Source organism: Amblyomma mixtum, chromosome 5 (assembly GCF_055824585.1).
Source record: "Amblyomma mixtum isolate Tamu chromosome 5, ASM5582458v1, whole genome shotgun sequence".
NCBI lineage: Eukaryota > Metazoa > Arthropoda > Arachnida > Ixodida > Ixodidae > Amblyomma > Amblyomma mixtum.
Window position 1 is genome coordinate 119,212,250 of NC_143016.1, and position 12,662 is coordinate 119,224,911.

The 12,662-nt window shown below is 44.8% G+C and overlaps 1 pseudogene across 1 annotated transcript; it reads right to left on the reverse strand.

Moving 5' to 3' along the window:
• Positions 1-2,236: 2,236 nt before the first annotated feature.
• Positions 2,237-12,053, reverse strand: LOC149343484 (uncharacterized; annotated as a pseudogene). Its single transcript, XR_016283321.1, has 3 exons — positions 11,901-12,053; positions 8,605-8,785; positions 2,237-2,383 (listed from the first exon to the last, which is right to left on the reverse strand). The product of XR_016283321.1 is annotated as an uncharacterized LOC149343484 (transcript).
• Between the last annotated feature and the right edge of the window lie 609 nt (positions 12,054-12,662).

Genomic DNA, 12,662 nt, shown 5'->3' on the forward strand with positions numbered 1-12,662 from the left:
GGACACGTTCCGAACTTCATGGCCATCTGACGCACCCGCCCTGCAACAAGACGACACGCACCTGCGAACGTGGTCAGGACAGAATCTGCCACTATTGGGCTCTGCCAACGTGCAGGTTAACTACAACGGCCAGACCCATACGCTACCTCTGCTTGTTGTGAAGGGCACAGGATCAAGCCTTCTAGGGAGAAACTGGTTTTCTCCACTAGGCGTGATGATATGCGGCATACACCAGACGCCGAGCCAGAACATGGTTGGTAAACATCAAAACGCCGATGCGCTAAGCCGTCTGCCACTAGACGCAACTGTTGACGAACCATTTCCACCAGGAGACGTTCTGATGTTCGAAGCACTGCCAGAACCTCCGCTTACAGCAGGCACAGTTGCAGCATCTACGCAGAAGTGCGCAGCTCTCCGGCTAGTTTACACAGCTGTTCAACAAGGCAACGTGCATAAACTCAAAGGGGACAACTTCGACGCTTACCGCAGGCGAGCTACAGAGTTGAGCACCCATCGCGGCTGCATCATATTTAGGTCCCGAGTTGTGATGCCGAGAGAACTACGCGCACAAGCTATGTCTCTCATCCACGCCGGACATCGGGGCATCGTTGCAATGAAAAAGTGTGCCAGAAGCTACATGTGGTGGCCTGGCATTGACAACGACATCGAAACAGTGGTGCGAGAATGCAAGCCTTGCCAGAGCAGCCGGAGCGCCCCGCCGAAAGCTCCTGTCCCAGAATGGGAAAAGCCAGACACACCATGGCACACACTGCACATTGATTTTGCAGGACCAATTGAGGGCTGCACTTTCCTTGTGGTCGTAGATGCCTACACAAAGTGGCTTGAGATAAGGCAAATGGGACAGACGACTTCGGCAGCAGTCATTGACAACCTCCGATCACTATTTGCAACGTTCGGCCTGCCGCGCAAGGTAGTGTCGGACAACGGAACACCGTTTGTGTCTGCGGAGATCCTCAAGTTTTATCGCGACAACGGGATCTCATCAGTTACATCGGCCCCCTACCACCCAGCGACAAACGGACAAGCCGAGCGCTACGTAGCCGAGCTAAAACGCGCCCTTGAAAGAGATCAGACAGGCTCGCTGCAGCGCCGCCTTGCGCGCTTTCTCTTCAAGCAGCACACGACGGTTCAGAGCACAACGGGCGAGACCCCCTCGAAAATGATGTTCGAGCGTGAAATGCGAACCCAGCTCACAGCCATCCTCCCCGAGCCAAAGGCAGAGACGTTCCGGGAAGAAAAAGCAATTCCGCGCTGCGGCACGCTTAATGAGGGGCAGCGCGTCCTCGCCCGACAGTTTCTGAAAAAGCCACGCTGGGAGGAAGCTACAATTGTCAGACGCATAGGCCTGCGCTCTTGGCTCGTCAACATACATGGCACAGTAGCACGCCGACATCTCAACCAGCTGCGTAGATTTACGACGCCGTCTGAGAGCTGTCCGCCAGCGGAGAGAACACGTGCACCATCTTCCCACATAGCCTGGCACCTCTTCCAGGAAGAAGAGACTTCGCCCAGGACAGACCTAGGAGACACAGCGAACAACAGCCAGCCTACAAGTGTTTCTCCCCCGAGCGCACAAAGCCAGCGCGCCTCCACGCGTGAGCGCCGACCCCCTGCACGATACCAGGCAACTTTCTAAGGGGGAAGGAAGTGTTGTGTCCCCTTATTGCTTTTGTGTGTGTGCGCCCCCTCCTAACGACCACTCGCATTCCCCTCCTAACGACAGTTCGCATCCTCCTCCTAACGACCACTCAATCCTCCTCCTAACGACACTTGCCCCTCGTCGCACGCTGTCACCAGATGCCCCCCCACGGTGCGCCCCCGCACCCTCCTCCTGTTCTGGGAAGCCACTCCCTCCCGTGGACGCTTCTCAGCTCCCTCCTTTCTTCGGGCGGCCAGTTCGGCTCCTGCCTCGGTCGACGCTGGTCGCACCCTCATCGGCTTTAAATAAACGAAGTCTAAAAGTACCGTGTGCGTCTTTCGCTGCATTCAACACAGCGACCGGACACGACAGAACAGTAAACACTAAAGAAATAAAAAAGAATAGAACAAAAGAAAAAAATCTAAACAGCACAAGCCATTTACTGCATTCTCCAATGACGAATGTTATTTGAGACGAACAATGCGGAAAAGTCCACGATATTAATCTCTCTGTTAGTCAGTGGGTAGGCACACAAAAATAAGAACAGTATCGGTATCAACATACCTGCATCAGTCAATCAGATTCACATGTCCTAGTTCTTTCCCAGTCGTTTGATTACAGCACACGATGAAACTAGTGGGTGAACTAGACAGACCGTCTCAGCCTAGACAATGTTGGTAGCTTTCTGAGTGTTCCTTCTATTCTGGCTTCCATGCCTGCATACTTAGACAAAACAATTGACCATTAGACAAAAAAAAAAAAACATACAGTTGCCAACATGAGCATAAAAAGAGTTCTTTCAAAGAAAGTAAAGAATGAATGGACTGACACAACTAAGTTCATGCACGGAAATGCGGAGAATGCACAGAAATGCACAGAAATGCAGAGAATGCATGAGCAGCCAGCAGGGATTCTGCAATATGAGTTTCCTGCCCAAAGGGACGGAAGTCAAGAAGGTGTGACACATTATGAAGTGCCCGACACAGATGTAATTGTGAATCAAAATCAACCCAGAAAAAAAAAACAAACAACACAAGTTTTGAGAACACAATTATAGAAGCATATGGTCTCCAATCAGTTCCAGTCAGTTTCATATTTTGTTCAAAACTTCAAATTGTTAATTCCTTGCTTTCATTGACAAAGGTAGTTTCGAATTTGTTCCCTCAGCTTTGCAGATAGTTAGACAAGGAAAATTAAAAACAATTTACTGCTTCTATTGCAAATGTATGGCACTGCTTTTATTTGCACAGCCAGTCACGAGTTCTAGCTAGTTTGAAATACTGTCACCACACTGGATGCATTGCTTCAGGTAAGGCACATGCTGTCAGGAGCTACAGCAACTATCCTTTGGCTTTCATTAAGTGTGAACAAATAACCTAATGTCATGAGGCATGCAGTAATGTGACCATGTGTGAAACAAGGGCGCTCTATTTCTAGCAAGGAGCTATACGAGTGAACATGAGCAAGTCCCTGTTGGCAAAGGCAAGGGGGCACTGGCCCCCCCTAATAGACATGGAGAATGGGAGGGGGCCGCAAATTTTGTACCACACTGTTCCCTGCTACCTACACAACATGAATGGGTGCTACCATGAACGTCAGCCCTCCCTTATGGACCTTATGGAGAGACCTGTGCATGCTTAAGCTTGCTGCACGACTTGAACTTTACCCACATATCAGCTTTTCTCAGGTGTTGCCACTGCAGTGTTAAATTCTCAGGTTTTGAACAATGAATTTCATTGCAAACAGAAAGATGTCAAGCACCAGCATTAATCAACTATCACACAGAAAACCAATCAGCCTATGTCTTCATCAAAAATAGACCTGAACTGCACTAACTCCTATCTGTCTGTGGTGTCCGTACCTTCCACAGAAACCATGGTGGGCATTAATAATGCAGCGCAACTGCCTACTATCACAACAGATTTAATGGAAAAGTGATTGATAATCACGTCCGCAAGACGCTACCACAGCCATATGACACTAACCAATGTAGGGGCCGGTAGGTTTATCCCTTGAAACGCCAGCTGAAACTAGCTGACCTTTTATTGAAGAAATTTCACCTGAAATTAAAATCAATTTTTTTGACCCGGGGCTTGTTACAGGTTCTCTCCTGAATGTGCGATTGATTGATTGATTACAAACATCTTTATTTGCTCATTGTTCTCAGAACTCGTGGGTGGGCCGCCTAGTCCGGTAGTCCACTGGCTGCTGCGCTGGCCCTCCCCACCAGCCAGTGCTGACGGTCAGGATCATCGCTGAGCAGAATAGCCTCCCACTGCTCCTCCGAGGGGTTGGGAATGGGGTCAAGTAAGGGATTAAATTGGCATGCCCACACCATATGGTAGAGGTTAGCTACCTCTCCACAGTGTGGGCACTGCGGAGAGTATAGTGTAGGGTACCACAGGTGTAATTTAGCTGGTGTTGGGTATATGTTGGTTTGTAGTCTCCTAAGGGTGTTTCTCTTCTAACTTATTGAGGGATTTGTGCGGTGTTGGGTACTCCTTTCTGGCTGTTCTGTATGGCGCGAGATTGTCAAAATGTGGATAGAAATGCTGAAGTGCAGTGGCAGCTGACAGACTTCATTAAGTGAGAAGGACTCCACTGAGGAGCCCTTTCACCCTTTTTTCACCCTTTCGCAGCGGTATGCCACCCCTTTTGGGGCGGACATTTTATTGTTCAGTGATAACTGAGGACAGAGGAGGACACCAGAGCCAGTCATCTCTTTTGAAATGCCTATGCACAGGTGAGCATCACGACAACTTCACTGCAGTCATGTCAAGCACACGTAGGCGGGAACAAGGAAGAGGTAAAAAGAGGTGTGTGACGAGTGGCAGTGTAGTCTTAAAGGGGGGGGATGGAGTGTAAAAGGAAAAAAGGAGTAAAAGGAAGGAGTGAAAAGAAGCAAGCACTGCATTTCACATGACGCTGCATGTGCGTATGCAGCGGCATTTCACATGCCGCTGCATACGCACATGCACAGCTACATTCATTAGCATGAATGTGACAGCGCTATGATCTTGAAAACAGGGTTAAAAGGCCCAACTGCCATTGCCTTACAGAAACATTTCAGTGGGTACCTGCTCACTGTGGCATTCTGGCTAATGAAAAAGCAGATGAAGCGGCCCGTAAGGGCCATCAACGTCGGAGATACATTCCAACTTTTTTCACTAAATCCGATGCGTCCCAAATGGCTAAAAGATTTGCTTCCGAAGAAGCGTATCGGCTTTTGAGTTTGCCGACATATCAGTACCAATTTCTTCACTCAATCGACCCACATCTTAGATCAAGACTCTCACCCAGAATTCCTTGACATCTGGACAAAATTTATCATCGACTTTGTCTGAAGGCTGCATATACAAACAGCCTACGATACTGTTTTAGACAAATGAACAGTCCGCAATGTGACAACTGTGCCTTGATAGAAACTGTGGAACATATCTTGCTTGAGTACCCTGCGTATGCTAACGAGCGTGCGTACTATGAACATTGCATGCAGAAGGTCTGCCCAGTGCCCCTAACAATGGACCATGTTTTAGGTCCCTTAGCCTGCCTTAGGCAACAGAGACTTGCAATGAACTGTCTATTTACATATTTAAAAGACATTGGACATCTCGATAAGCTTTAAATTCACTTGCACGTTACCTTCATGCATACTTCATGCAGTGAACTTCGTCAGCCTATTTGACGGACTATGCACTCCATCATTCCATAGGTCACATCAATGCTCGCCATTGCATCCTTAGTACCCATTTCATGGCCGCATTTTATCTCCGTTTTTTTTTTTCTTTTACCTTTTCCACGCTGCTCTCCTTCTGTCTTTATCTCCCAAATTCCCCTCCATACACAGAGTAGCATGCCAGCGATTTTTAAACGCCGGCTAAATTCTCTGTATTTCATTAAAGAGTCTCTCTCTCTCTCTCTCCTTATAGAAACACCCACAAGATGTAATTAAATGTTTGTGCAGATATTTATCAGTGCCGCTAATCAAATATGCAGGCGCCCTGCCACTACAGGCTGTTCATTTGCCTCAAAGTTTGCCCTTATTGCCTTTAACTGAGCCATGTTCAGAAGCCCCAGAAAGGCCCATGCTCTTCAACGAACAAACTTTACTGACCTGAACTTTAACTCACAAACGTCAAATAGCTAGAACTCAAAAGAATTGCCAAAGGCGGTCCTTTTGTGACAGCTACCAGGCAGTTGGTCTAAAAGCATTAACAGAGAAATTTTCTGTTGAAATTCTCAATAAACACAGCCTGTCTGAACTGGGTGCACACATGCTCCACTTCAGAGTGGCAAAAAAAAGAAAATAAACACCAGTGCAGTGTGGCAGGGCTCAGTGGAAAACTAAGAAGAAATAGCAAGTATATACACTCCATTTCACTAAAACTGAGCAGGAAAGTGGCAGCTACACCCAGCGCTACCTAACCTGCTATGAATTCAAAAAGCCGTTTGCATTTAAGGACACTTTGTCAGCAGGTGGTGAACTACCTGCCATACCACAGGCTCACAACAGGCACACTAATGTAGTAACTGTAGCCAGTGCAAAGGCCCTCATCAGTCATGCACTGTTCCCAAGACCAAACAACTATATAAACTAGTACCCTAGATTAGCTCATGAAAGCTCCAGATAGACCCCTAACTTTTGGGTGTGTGTTTACTTGATTGTAATGATGCCCAAGGCATTATTATACTTAATAATGCCTGCTAAATACTTTATAATCGAATTTCTTTCTCGTGCTGTTTTGGTTTCGGTTTCAACAGCTGAACAATAACTGTGATGTCAAAGTGTGGTTATAGGTCATGTGAGGCATGAAAAACTGCAATATAATCCCTGCTTCTACATTCGTTGTCATTCCAGCTCTTGAGGAAGGCTGGCTCCAGCACTGTAGTGAATTTAAACGATGAAGCAGCGACTACATAGACGTTTTTCCATGCCTCACGTGACATATAGCCACACTTTGATGTCACAGCCATAGTTCGGTTGTTGAAACCAATACCAAAACAGAATGACAGAAAAATTAAGATTTATAAATTACTTAGCAGTCATAGGTGAATACCACACGGTGATTCATGCATAGCACTGTCTTCCGAATCATTGTAGAGGAGAAAACATGCGACCAAAATTAGGTGTCTATGTCTATTTGTATAGAACTCTTTGGCTACTTTAACTATCTAATCCACATTGCTAATGACACTGCCCTCTTTGTCTCTTAGTGCATACATCTGGTTTTTACCTATGCCTAGTTTTTTCTTCAGTGCTTTTAGGCTACCTCCGCTCTTTAGAGCATGCTCGATTTTCTCCATGTTAAACTTCCTGATGTCAGCTACCTTGCGCTTATTTATTAACTTCGAGAGCTCTACTAGTTCTATTCTGTCTGTGGAGTTAGACGCCCTCATGCTTTGGCGTTTCTTAATCAGATCTTTAGTCCCCTGAAATAGCTTCCCGGTATCCTGTCGAACCATCCTGCCGCCTACTTCTATAGCGCACTCTGTAATGATAGCTGTGAGATGATCGTTCACTGTTTCAACGTTACAGTCGTCTTCTTCAGTTAAAGTGGAAAATCTGTTCTGCAGCAAAATCCTTAATTCCCGTACTTTCCCTCTTAATGCTAACTCGTTAACAGACTTTCGCTTCACCAGTTTCCTCCATTCTCTTTTCAAATCTAAGCTAAAATGAGACCTTTCCATTCTGTGGTGCTACAATGGACCTTTCCAAGGACCTCCACATCCTGTGCGATGCCAGGGTGAGCGCACAGTATGAAGTCTATTTCATTTTTAGTCTCCCCACTGGGGCTCTTCCATGTCCACTTCCCGTTGGCTCGTTTGCGGAAGAAGGTATTCATGATCCGTAAATTACTTCTATCTGCAAACTCTACTAATAACTCTCCCCTGCTACTCCTAGAACCTATGCCATAGTCACCTACCGCCTAGTCTCCAGCTTGCTTCTTGCCTACCTTCGTATCGAAGTCGCCCATCAGTACAGTGTACTGTGATTTTACTTTGGCCATCGCCGATTCCACGTCTTCATAGAAGTTTTCAACGATCTGGTCATCATGGCTGGATGTAGGCGCGTAGGCCTGCACCACCTTCAGCTTGTGCCTCTTATTCAGCCTAATTATGATAGCTGCCACCCTCTTGCAAATACTTTAAAACTCCTCTATGTTGCCAGCTATATCCTGATTGATGAGGAATCCCACACCTAGTTCTCGTTTATCTGGCAGGTTTTAGCGAAACAGCAGCAGTGCTCAGCAAACGAAAAGTCTAGAAGCCATTACTAAATGAAGCCATGTGTGAAAGCTACATGCTGACTTGTTGCAGTGTTCATCGTGCATGAGGACAATGCCAACCAGCAAATGCATTTCACTGTTCCAAGGTAATATGCTAGCTAAGTGCTTGCTTGTGAGCACAACTGAAGACCACCAACTAAACATATTTGAATTAAGCAAAGGTTTAAATCTGCAGCAAATTCCAAATGCATCATTCATTTTCAACTTTGGATTGACATGACTAAGCAACTGAATGTTTTAAGAATGCGTTGAAGAGTGAGTCTACGATTACTACTGCTCTGTTGAAATCTCATTTTTTATCGCTGTTACAGGAAATTTGCAAAAAGGAGAGTTAAGAGCACACATATGAGTAAGCTCAACGCTTTACACGCAGTTTTATCTGATATGCTGCAATACTCTTGTAAGCATGTCTACATGTCTCGGCAAATGCAAAAATAAAGAGCATTTATCCTTTACCATCTGCACAGCATACCCAACGGGTATCTCACCAACAAGGCACTCACAAAATAGCAAACAGATAAAATAAGGAATCAAGCATTTACGCAGTCTCCTAATATACATGATGTACTGAATACCAAAAGTCCGATCATTTGATCATTCTGCACGAATGCAGCGGTCACATAATAGAATAAGAGGTTATTCCAAGCTCACGCTCACCTTTTGCTCTTTGCATGTGACTTTGCACCGCAAGTGTGTGCACTTTCTGCATATCAGCCTCCATACTATCACTTGTATCACAGGAAACATCCAGCAAGATCTCGGTGATTACATTCTCTGGCACCATGTCCAGCTCTGCAGTGGCGGCCAAAGGTGTCTTCACCATGGACTCTGGAAGAAGCTGTAATGAGGCACAAGACATTCGGTCAACAGGAGAGGAAGTAAAATTAAAAAGCTGCCAAGTGTTCACGCTCCGCTGCGCAACGCACTAAACTCAGTGAAAGCGATGCGCCCCGGCGTCTGTGGCAACCTGGGCCACCACAGTGATCGGCTGTGGCTCTACCCCACTGCCTCCCATCTGTGTCGAGGCGCTTATAACAGCTTGGCTGCCGCCCAATTAACTTAACGAAGGTTCTGAAAGCAATATATAGGAGGGGTGAGTTTGGGGTGATGCAAACAGAGTGTGACCACAGGCTTCTCCATCGAAGGTGCCCCTATAAACACTTTCAGTGTAAAAAAAAAAGCAAAAAGATGCAAAACTCATCTGCACCTGAGCATAACTGAAGAGAAAATATAAATAGTACTGCAATCAATAAAAGAAATACGTACACACATGCCCCCTCAAATGTCTCTAGTCCCTTGAGAAGAAAACAAATGAAGTGAATAAAATGAATCTCTGCTTCTGCAAACTATAACAAAGTGGGGACGGAGTGCTGCATTAAGCACAGAATTTTGATAAACAGCAGTTAACAGTAGGCCTACACATGAAAAGGCACCATTAGTCAGCATTAGGTTACCGCCCGACCACATGCAAAATTGATCCTCTTCATCTCCTTTCATTTTTCTCTTCAGTTTTCTTCTACTTTAGTGACACCCAAACTGATTTTCTAAGTGGGCACCCAAGCAAACAGGAGTGCCTGCAGACACTTGTCTGTGATGAAACCACGTCTATTCTCATAGTGTGAACATGTACAACTTGCCAGAATTGTGGCAACCTACCTAACTTTGGAAGAATGTTTTCAGGCAATGCACAGGATATCTGCTTGTGACAGGAAGAAAGTGTAAGAAATTATGTTGTATAAAAAGCTAGTGCATTATGCTTTGCCATTATGTTAGCTCTCTGAGTGCCCTAATACTAACTATCGAATATTTTTTAAACCACCAGCACAGGTGAGTAAAACTCCTCAGAAATTAAAGAGCGTCCCATCAGCAGAAGCTGATAATGTGTAGTCATAACAAGCCTGCTAAATGTAACACAGTGTGCTGGGAATCCATCTCTCATGCAGTTTAATGAGGTTCTGTTCAGACATGCTAACTTTTTTTTTTACAGCAGAAATTATTAGCAAGTGGGCCAAAAGCGATGTTGATAGGAAGTGTCATTTACTCAGCTTGTATAATCTAGGCTTACACAAAACCATATAGCATATCAATGGACATCTCTTTCACTGTTTTTAGACTCATATTTTTTAGCACTAGGCTTTACCAAACTGACCTATGAGCAAGAAAATCAAAACAGTTTGTGATTTCTTAAAACAAAAGTAATATAAAGAGCTGGAACAAAAACTGCATATGCTAGAAAAGGTCCAGTTTTCCATACATGATAGAGAACAAAAAATAAATATGCATGCAATGAAAACATTACTGCTGGCACTTAAAGTATGCTTATTTAAACGAACCTGACAGGACATTCTAAACCTGTATAGCTTAAAGAAACTGCACAAGCATGACTTAGACTAACATGATCTGAAGGGGTTGACAAGGGAGCATTTATCATGCAATCTGGAAGCAGACCGTTTTTGAAAATTCCTTGCGGCACCTGCACTTGACCAATCAGCTGTTGGAGGTTATAGCCTTCCTTTAGATAATTCTTGTTCATTGCACATTTGCTCACATGGGTATAACCTTTGTTAACGGCAGCTCACAATGCTTGCACTCCTGAAAACAACTAATGCACTGCTCAAAGGGAACAATGAACCCGTTTACATGCTACATGCCGTGCCATCATCAATGCGCTATTTCTTTGCAGAGCACGTAGAACATTTGCACATGCAAACTTGTTCAATTCTGCTTTTGTGGCACTGTGAGAGTTCACATCAAGCAGTCTTAGTGTTCCCGGAGACTGTGATGGGGTCCGATTGATGAGATTGGGCGAGGGACTGATAAAGCGAGCCTGTTACTTAAGCCGCCATGTTTTATTCTCCCATAGTGGCCAACAGAGTGCTAACATTCGGCTAGATGCCGATTACAAACACTACAGCAGTGAGCACCATTTCGATCATTTGCATTAACCATATCCAACTTCTTCTGCACTGTGTCTATGGGAGACCAAACAAGGACTCATGAGCTGTTCAGTTTATAATAAAAATCAGCTTATTGTGAAGCTCATCTGAAAAGGAGCTCACCGTACATACAGAATTTGTATGCATATACACTACACAGTATATACAGGCTTATTCAGGTTTATAAACCTACTTTTTCACTCTGCTTCACCACTGCCCAGAGTCACATCTGTTGCAGGTTCTGCATCATCACACACTGATGGTGAAAGAGGATTTCTCAAGGAGCATGCTCATGTGAGGGCAATACAACTAAACACACTGGATGGCAGAGTATATTGTACCCAAGCTAAACAATTGATTACAATAGTTTGACTAATTGGGGCCACCACTGCCAGCTGTTTCTCATGAAAAGCATCTGAACTAAAAGGGAAAATAGATTTTTTTACTCCTCAGGAGAGCTACTGCTTGCCATTGTTGGATCTGTTCTATAAATGACTAGCAGGACGTGTTTTGAAGTGTTTTGCTTTGGCTTTGGTGAAATCCTCTCAAAGCTGCAGGATAGATAAAGAAGGTGCTTCAAGTTCTGAGAACACGTCCTGTCCTTGGGCAGAAAGTAGAGCTAGGCATGAGGTGATAGCATGCTCACTGATATCACAGTCATTCTTCCCGCTGTGAAGGATGGAGAATTTCTTTTTCGTTTGATGTGTAGATAGCTGCTCTGAATGTATGCTGGAATTGATAATTTCATGGCCTTGTCAGCATTGCATTGGTTCTTGAATCCAGTAGTTGACAGTTTGCTTGCTGACTCAATTGGCACAGCACGATTTTGTTGCATTGTCGCCTAACGACTAGCCATGGACTACACTGCCACCAGTCTTTTGACAACCTCTAGACAGTGGAAATTTGGCCCAATGACTGACAACAGGCCATAAATAAATGAGACTGTGGGAGAGAGCAAATCTTCTCGACAGATGCTGAGACACTATGGGAGCACTGCAAGATGCTGAAAAAACTTACTTAAAGCCTGGTTGGATCCACTTGCGAGCATGTAATCCCTGAAAAAATTTCCTCTTCCATGTTTGTCCAAAGTTATGGCACTTTCAGGAGAAAGATGGAAGCAGGCCACTGCAAACTACAGCAGAATCTCGATGATACGATCATAGCTGATACAAATTTGTAAAATTCCCTGGCCAAAGTGCAACGTGTACAATGTGTAAAAGTATGGGTGTTCCAAACACCCTCCAATGCTCCTATGGCTGATATGAATGCAGGAGCCATGACTGGACCTGTGAGCACTACGCACTGCCCTCACATTGTCGACAGCATGATCGCTGGTCTTGCAGAAAACGCAGTGAACAAGCACCAAGCAGTGACACGTGGCTCGCAAAATGCTGACATCACAACTGCCAGATGAGATGAATCTGAACTCATCTTTTTGCCACGGGAACTTGATCTACACATTCCCACATTCTGTGAGCACTAACCTGCTGCACGCCGCTGTAAATAAATGTTGTCAGCATTAGACAGATCTGCTTTGAATGCATTGCCCATGCTTCAGCAAATAGATTTTTTTTTCTATGATACAAATTTTGGGTATAACAAATATTTTTCGCGGCCATGTGAAATTTGTATCAGCAACATTCTACTGTACGATTAGCTAACAAACTCATCTGCATGTGTTGGCATCAAGAAGACAAAGTTCCTTCACAGATTAAGAGAAAAATAAACAACTCATAGAGAGAGAGAGAGAGAGAGACTCTTTAATGAAATACAGAGAAT